This window comes from Asparagus officinalis, chromosome 4 (assembly GCF_001876935.1).
Source record: "Asparagus officinalis chromosome 4, Aspof.V1, whole genome shotgun sequence".
Taxonomy (NCBI): domain Eukaryota; kingdom Viridiplantae; phylum Streptophyta; class Magnoliopsida; order Asparagales; family Asparagaceae; genus Asparagus; species Asparagus officinalis.
The window spans coordinates 33,984,867-33,993,864 of NC_033797.1; positions in this window are offsets into that span (position 1 = coordinate 33,984,867).

An 8,998-nucleotide genomic window follows, 5' to 3' on the forward strand; every position below is an offset into this window, starting at 1 on the left:
AAAAAATAAGAAAATGAATTATAAGAAAACTATTTCTTGTAATAGGTTGTTTTTTTTGTTTGGTTATTTCTTAAAAATAAGAAAATAGATGAGATGAGATGAGTTGTCATTATATTATTGGATGATGTGACCCACACTTAGGGAAATTGTTTTCTTAGCTTTTTGGGAGGAAAACAAAGAAATGAAATGTTAATGAGATGAGATGAGTTGTCACAATCTTATTGGATGATGTGAGTGATTTTTAAATATGAGATGAGATGAGTTGTGGATGAAAATAATCTTTTATTAGATGTGGTGGATGTGATGGATGAGTTGTTGGATGAAAATAATATTTTATTAGATGTGATGGATGAGTTGTTGGATAAAAATAATATTTTATTAGATGTTGTGGGTGAGTTTTAGGGATGGAAATGTGTGAAATTGTACTTTTTGAGATTTCTTGATTTTTATTTCTATTTTTTGGTTTTTTAGGAAATAACCAAACAGGCCCTAAAAAAAGGAAAATGGTACATGAAAATCAATAAAATATTATTTTTATCCATTTCCATCCCTAAAACTCATCACAACATCCAATAAAATATTATTTTTATCCCACAACTCATCTCATATCATCTCCTAAAAATAAACCAAACACAAGAAATTGGTCACATCATCCAACTCATCTCATCTCCATCACATCTCATCTTTAAAAATCACTCACATCATCTAATAATATGGTGACAACTTATCTCATCTCGTTAACATTTCATTTCCACACATTTCCTCCAAAAAAGCTAGGAAATCGATTTCCTTAAGTGTGAGTCACATCATCCAATAATATAATGACAACTCATCTCATCTTATCTATTTTCTTATTTTTATGAATGGACCAAACACAAGAAAAGAACCTATTACAGGAAATAGGTTTCTTATAATTTATTTCCTTATTTTTTTAGCCAACCAAACAACATTAAAACAAATTTTCTTAAAAAATCACCCACATCATCCAATAATAATGTGACAACTCATCACCCATTCTTTGATTTCCTTTTTTTAGCCAACCAAACAATTTCAAAACAATTTTTCTTAGAAATAGGTTTAATATTCTTTGATTTCCCTTTTTTTTAGGCAAACAAACAACCCCTTTGTGGAAACTTTGTTAATTTGTTGTTTGATCATGATGGATAATGAATTAATGATGCTTTCTTGTATAGTGTCTTTTGGGTTTACTACACTACTATAGAGAACCTTGTGAACCTCTGGGGAGTTGCAATAAACTCCATCAACTTTCTTTTGGGTTTACTACACTACTATAGAGAACCCTGTGAACCTTTGGGGAGTTGCAATAAACTCCATCAACTTTTTTTTTTGTTATCAGACAAATTCTCTCTGGACTTTGGAGTTATTGCACATATCTCAATAAACTATTTTATTTCGCTAAATTTTATACGAAAAATTCATTATTTTTAATTGTCATATTAGCACCATTAGCTCTGATATGTCAGTGGTATGCACATGAGGGGAAAAAAGGAGATGAAAATTCGTTCTTAGTTGCGAAAAAAGCCTTTTATTAAAAAAAAATTTGGTAATTTTTTGGAACTAATGAATTATTTTCATTTTTTAGCGCATGCTTGTGAGTGGGGGCCACAACCACATGAGGGCCACAACCACGTGATAGCCCCTTCCCCGCGTGAGTTCTCTTTCCATGTGAACAGACGCGCACATGTATACCGGGTACATGTGTTTCGAGTTTAATTTTTTTGACTGCATCTAGGCTATACATAGGAACCTGGTCTTTCTCCTAGGGTTGTGTGCAAGGAGAATTCGTGAGCAGAGACTTGGCGGCTGCAGCAGGTGGAGAAAAATTGCAGCAGCTTTTGTTAGGGTTTTGAGCATCCATTGGTGGAGATATTTGTGAGAGATTTGAGAGTTTGTGTGAGGGTTTAACTTGTGTGATTGTAAACCCTATTTGCATTTCTTTCTCTCTATTAGTAGATCTCCCCCCTCCTTGCCCCGTGGACGTAGGTAATTTGTCGAACCACGTAAAATTAGTTTGTCTCGCTGTTTGTATGATTTGTAATAGCTTATTTAGGTTCCCTCGACAGGTCAGTTCTAGAACTGATGAGACGAAGAGCTGATATTCCACTTTGTTGAGATATTTTACTTTTAGTTCTTGTTTCCTTAGTGAAACAAGAATTCCTGTTGTGATCTTACTCTCTTGTTACGCCGATGTGTTGTCAAAATTTCCACTGTGCATAACAGTTGGTATCGGAGCCCAGATTTCAGATCTAGGGTTTTGAAATTAGGTGGAGGAAGATTCTTGTGTGAAGCTTGGTTCTTGGAGTTCTATGCTTCGGTGGAGATAGCATTAGGAGTTGTCATTAGAGATTTCGCTTTCTTCGTGTGGACAAGAGATCTATTTGGAATCCGATCTATGGTTCAGTTGGGTAATTCTTAATTTCTATCAAAGTTTTGATTCTTTCTCTACAACTTGGAGTTAGTTTGCAATGGGAGAAGAAGGTGAAAGCAGCAAGATGATGACGAGTACAGTTCAAGTTGGTTTTCAGAGAACCAAAATTAGTGTGGTGAAGTATGACGGTAAAATCAACTTTGGTTTGTGGATGAGCGACGTACAGGATACGCTCAATGCTCAGAACTTAGAGGAGACTATCATGGTCCATGAGAGACCATCAAAATATGAAGAGGCGATATGAGAAAAGATGAATAGGAACGCTTGTGGGGTGATGAGGTCATGTTTGGAACATGAGCTGAAGTATGATGTGATTAGGGTGACGTCTGCGATGAAGATGTGGGAAATTCTCAACAATAAATACCTTACAAAGAGTGTTGAGAATAGGTTGTATTTGCTGTGTATGTTATTCAGATTCCAGATGTTCAGAGGCACCTCGCTTGCGGCTCATGTGAACAACTATACGAAGTTACTGTCGGACTTGACGAATGTTGATGAGAAGATTTCGGATGAGTACAAGGCTATTATCTTATTGGGCTCCTTACTGGATGAGAAGTATGATACATTTGTGCTTACTTTATTAAACGGAAGATCTTCTATCAGCTATAGTGAAGTTACTATTACATTGACGAATTATGATTTGAGGAGGAAGGACAAGAAGACTTTCTGTGCTAGTACTTCTAGCGAGGCTTTGTCGAAGAGAGATAGAAGCCCATATCCGAAAGGTGGTAATAGAGGGAAATCAAAGTCAAGAAACCATCACCAATTAGCAAAGAACCAATATGCATTCTGCAAGGAGCAGGGACGTTGGAAGAGAGACTGCCCGAAGCTCAAGGAGAAGGAGAATGACAAGAAAAAGGGCCCGATGGCCAATGAGGTGAATATTACGAAAGGCGATGATTCCGATGATTCGAGCTTTTCTCTACTGATTACTCCGAAGATGAACCACTTGGATGTATCAGATTGGATGCTTGATTCCGGTACTACCTATCATGTAACCCCTAGGCGAGATTGGTTTGCATCTTTTGAGAAGCTCGGTGGGGGAGTTGTAGTCATGGAAAATGATCAATCATGTGGTATTTATGGAATAGGTACCATGAGGATTCAGATGTACGATGGAGTAGTCTGTGAATTGAAAGAAGTGAGATGTATTCCTCAGCTGAAAAAGAATCTTATCTCAGTTAGAGCTTTGGAGGCAAAAGGATTCAAGGTGACCTTTGAAGACGTTGTAGCAAAGATTACTAAGAGATCTTTGGTGGTGATGAAGGGAATCCGCAATCGAAACCTGTATTATCTGAAGGGGAGCATCGAGATTGGCCAGGTTGCTTCAGCTATTTTAGAGGCGGACATGAGCAGAGGCTATTGAAGGGAGCCAAGAGTGGTAAAGTGGAGTTCTATGAGCATTGTGTACTTAGCAAAAAGACAAAGGTGATGTTCGGGACTACTATTCATAGGACGAGGGGCATCCTGGATTATGTGCATATAGATGTTTGGGGTCCCATCAAGACTGCATCACTTGGTGGTCGACATTGGTTCATCACGTTCATTGATGACTATTCTAGACGATGTTGGGTGTACACCATGACGAAGAAGAGTGAAGTCCTAGATTTTTTTGTGGAGTGAAAAAGAGATTGGAACTGCATACTAGGAGAAAGATCAAGACGTTACGATCCAATAACGATGGTGAATATACTTCAGACCCCTTTCTGCAGCTATGTCGAGACGAGGGCATAGAGAGGAATTTCACGGTTAGTCATACACCGCAGCAAAATAGGGTGACAGAGAGGTTAAATAGGTCTTTGCTGGAGAAGGTTCAATGTTTATTATCGCAGAGTGGTTTGGAGAAGATCTTTTGGGCTGAGGCACTTACATATGCGAGCCACCTCATTAATAGGTTGTCTTCATCTACGATTGAGGAGAAGACCCCTATGAAAATATGGTCGGGAGAGCCAGCACATGACTATGACCAGCTCAAGGTATTTGGGTGCCTTACATTTTATCATGTGAGAACAGATAAATTAAAACCACGAGCTAGAAAGACCATATTTGTAGGATTCAACCATGGTGTCAAGGGATACAAGCTATGAGATCCATTTGATAGAAAGATTGTTCTGAGTAGGGACGTCACATTCGATGATGCTTCTATCTTAAAGCTTCCTTGCTCTCATCAGGTGGAGAGTGACCCGATAGAGGAGATATCGCAGGTGGTGGAGATCGATGCAGCTCCACAGTGTCCAGATGGTATAGTATCCATTAGAGTGCCGACTGAGGTGACACCAGGCGAACATGACGGTGATATGGAGGATACAGGTACTGATGTTCAGGATCAGGGACCGACGGCTCAGGTTTAATATTCTATTGCGGTTCGGAGACAGAGGAGAGACATACAGATGCTAGCACGGTATACCGATACAGTAGTTGCATATGTACTTCCGGGGGAGAGTATCGATGAGTTGGTGCCTACTACGTTCAGAGATGCCGAGCAGAGTTCGGAGGCTGATTTGTGACAGGTATCTATGCAGAAGGAGATAGAGTCTCTTCACAAGAATGATACGTGGGAGCTTGTTGAGCTTCCAAAGGGGCAGAAGGCAATTGGTTGCAAGTGAGTATACACGAAGAAGGAGGGCATTGAAGGCACTTCATTGAGGTTCAAGGCTAGATTGGTTGCGAAGGGCTATGCACAAGAGGAAGGAATAGATTATAATGAGGTTTTCTCTCCGATGGTAAAGCATTCTTCAATTCGGATTTTGCTAGCTTTGGTGGCACAATATGGTTTGGAGTTAGATCAGTTGGATGTGAAGACGGTATTTCTTCATGGTGATCTTGATGAAGAAATATATATGACTCAACCATTAGGATTTCGAGCTGCAGGGAAGGAAAATTGGTTTGCAGATTGAAGAAATCGCTATACGGTTTGAAGCAGTCTCCTCGACAGTGGTATAGACGATTCGATGGTTTTTATGATTGGTCATTGATACACTCGGAGCCATCCTTACGTATATTTTCACAAGTTAAAAGGAGGTGCGTACATCTATTTGTTAATTTATGTTGATGACATGTTGGTTGCCTCTATTTTCAGATCTGCTATAGATGAGTTGAAGGCACAACTTTCAAAGGGGTTTGAGAAGAAAGATTTGGGTGAGGCGAAGCGCATTTTAGGGATGGAGATCGACAGAGACAAGAAGAAGAGCATAATTTATTTGACACAGGTGATTTATTTGAAGAAGGTTCTACAGCGATTTCATATTAGCATGGATACGAAGTCAGTTAGTGTACCATTAGGAGCCCATTTGAAACTTTTAGCTGATCTTTCACTGAAGACAATTGAAGATCGAGAGTTGATGTCGAAGACTCTATATGCAAGCGCGGTTGGGAGCTTGATGTATGTAATGGTATGTACGTGACCAGATTTGTCACAGGCGGTGAGCATGGTTTCGAGATACATACACGATCTAGGAGTGGGTCATTAGGATGCCGTGAGATGGATTTTGAGGTACATTCGAGGTACGCTCAATGTTGGGTCATTAGGATGCCGTGAGATGGATTTTGAGGTACATTCGAGGTACGCTCAATGTTGGTTTAGTTTATGAGCGGGACATTTTGAGGTACATTCGAGGTACGCTCAATGTTGGTTTAGTTTATGAGCGGGACACTACATGTGGGCAGTTATGTATTGGCTACGTTAATTCGGATTATGCCGGTGATTTAGATAAGCGCCGGTCTATGATGGAGTATGTGTTTACTTTGATCCGTACGCCGGTGTGTTGGAGATGCACTTTACAGTCTACGGTGGCTTTGTCTACGACGGAGGCAGAGTATATAACGATCACGGATGTTGTGAAGGAGGCTATTTGGCTTCGAGGACTTTTGGAGGAACTTGGTATATCGTAACGGTCTGTCACCATTCATTATGATAGCATGAGTACTATCTATTTGGCGAAAAATTAGGTTTTTCATGCGAGGAAGAAGCACATTGATGTTCGTTATCACTTCGTTCGGGATTTTCTTGAAGATGGCGATGTGGAGATTGTGAAAGTCCATACGAATGATAATCCGGTAGATATGCTCACTAAGGTGGTTCCGAGCAACAAGTTTGATCATTATCGAAACTTGTTGCATATTCGTGATTGTTGAGACCGTTGGCGGCCATTTGGGTGAACTATGTGAGGTTTGATTCCTTGTGCAAGAGGATATGTAGGCAGTCTTTACGATGTAGCCGAATTGGATTAGTTGATTTTGATGGGGGTGAGATTGTTTGGATTCTCGTTCGGGTTCCCGACATGTTGTGGATTGAGTCCATTGTCGTGAATTAACTTCACGACGTACTGGACACAACATGTGGGACATTTGGATGCTTTGGTGTCGGCTTAGTTTTGGAAGAAACTTTACCGAGGTGGAGAATTGTGAGTGGGGGCTACAACCACATGAGGGCCACAACCACGTGATAGCCCCTTCTCCGCGTGAGTTCTCTTTCCATGTGAACAGACACGCACTTGTACAACGGGTACATGGGTTTCAAGTTTAATTTTTTTGACTGCATCTAGGCTATAAATAGGAACCTGGTCTTTCTCCTAGGGTTGTGTGCAATGAGAATTCGTGAGCAGAGACTTGGCGGCTGCAGCAGGTGGAGAAAATTGTAGCAGCTTTTGTTAGGGTTTTGAGCATTCATTGGTGGAGATATTTGTGAGAGATTTGAGAGTTTGTATGAGGGTTTAACTTGTGTGATTGTAAACTCTATTTGTATTTTCTTTCTCTCTATTGGAAGATCTCCCCCTGCCTTGCCCCGTGGACGTAGGCAATTTGTCGAACCACGTAAAATTAGTTTGTCTCGCTGTTTGTATGATTTGTAATAGCTTATTTAGGTTCCTTCGACAGGTCAGTCCTAGAACTGATGAGAGGAAGAGCTGATATCTCACTTTGTTGAGATATTTTGCTTTTGGTTCTTGTTTCCTTAGTGAAACGAGAATTCCTATTGTGATCTTGCTCTATTGTTGCGCCAATGTTCTACCGAAATTTTCGCTGCACACAACAATGCTTACCGCATGAGATGCTAGAATTAATGGTGTTAATTTAAAGATCAAAGAAAAAAAATTCACATGAGATTTAATAAAATAGAATAGTTCATGGGTTACATATGTGCAACAACTTCTAAAGTTCATGAGGGTTTAGTGTGATAAAAAAAAAGTCAATTTGAGTTTACTGCAACTTCCCAAAAGTTCGTGAAGATTTTCTATGTTTAACCCTTTTTTTAACCTTCAGAGCTTGATCATTTCATTTCGATGTTATTCAGTTAATTATTATTTTTCTTTTATTGAAAGTTTCATATGCCAATCCCGGCCTTTAAGGCCTGTTTTGCAACCTCCTAAATGGGAATCTGAATGTCCGTCAATTGAGAAGAACCACGTTTGGGAAAAAAAATTGAATCAGTGTTAGATTTGTTGTCACCTTTTCTTTTTAACATGTTATATTTTTCTCGTGAATAAATGTAGTTTGTCTCCATTGTCTATATACCTTGTGGATTTTGGTTCGGAAATTAGCACATAATAATAACCTCTCCGCTCCCGATCATAGCAAAAACATCATTCTACATCCTCTCTGGAGGCTTTGGCCATTATATCAAATTGCTTAAATCTACTATTTATTCGCACATCAGTTATATGTGTAACTAGATGGGGGTTTATAATGGATTTGGGTTCCCTCCCTCTACAAATTAGCTTTTATGGGTGAGTTCCCTGAGCTCCCCTACAAATGGTATCAAAACCAACCGCACCTTCTGGTTGCAATCAAGCGGCACGGACGGTGACATTAGTATTGCAGTGTTTCTTACAGCGTTCAACCGGAACTAGATTAGTGCAAGGTCATCCCGCGTGGGTATCAGGATCGGAAAAAGGAAAATGACTTAAGGATCCAAAATATAGGACCAAGGGAGGGAACAAGTGAGGTGTCCCCTCCCTATTGCATAATGAGTTGGTCATGCCAACTCATTATGCAATAGGGAGGAGACACCTCACCTGTCTTCTCCCTTGGTCCTATATTTTGGGTCCCCGTAGCAGCACTCTATGTCAGGGTCATTTAGTCCCACATCAGTGGGGGTTTATAAGGGATTTGCGTTCCCTTCAACTACAAGCTAGATTTTAGGGGTGCGTCTCCTCAGTCCCAAATCGCCGTATTCACTTATGTTCTCCGATTTCATCAACCATCTAGCACTCCAAATTTAATCGTGCAAGACGATGCTCTTGAATCTTGATGTGGTGCCCAGCAACATACGATACCTTCTTATCGGCTAAGACCTTTATGTCCATGAATCCCGATTTAACATTCACTACTGTCACCATAAAACCCCAATCAAAAGGAAAAAAGCCTTAGCGTCAAATCTGAACCCCACCACAAAGAACATTATGCACAACTCTGAACATTGAACTGGACCCATCCATGTGAATTACAATTTAAATGTCTTACAATCTCTTGCTGGGTCAATAAACATAATGATCACAAATGGTGAGACATACTCTCACTTGAGAACAGATATCACCAATGAGCGCACAGAAA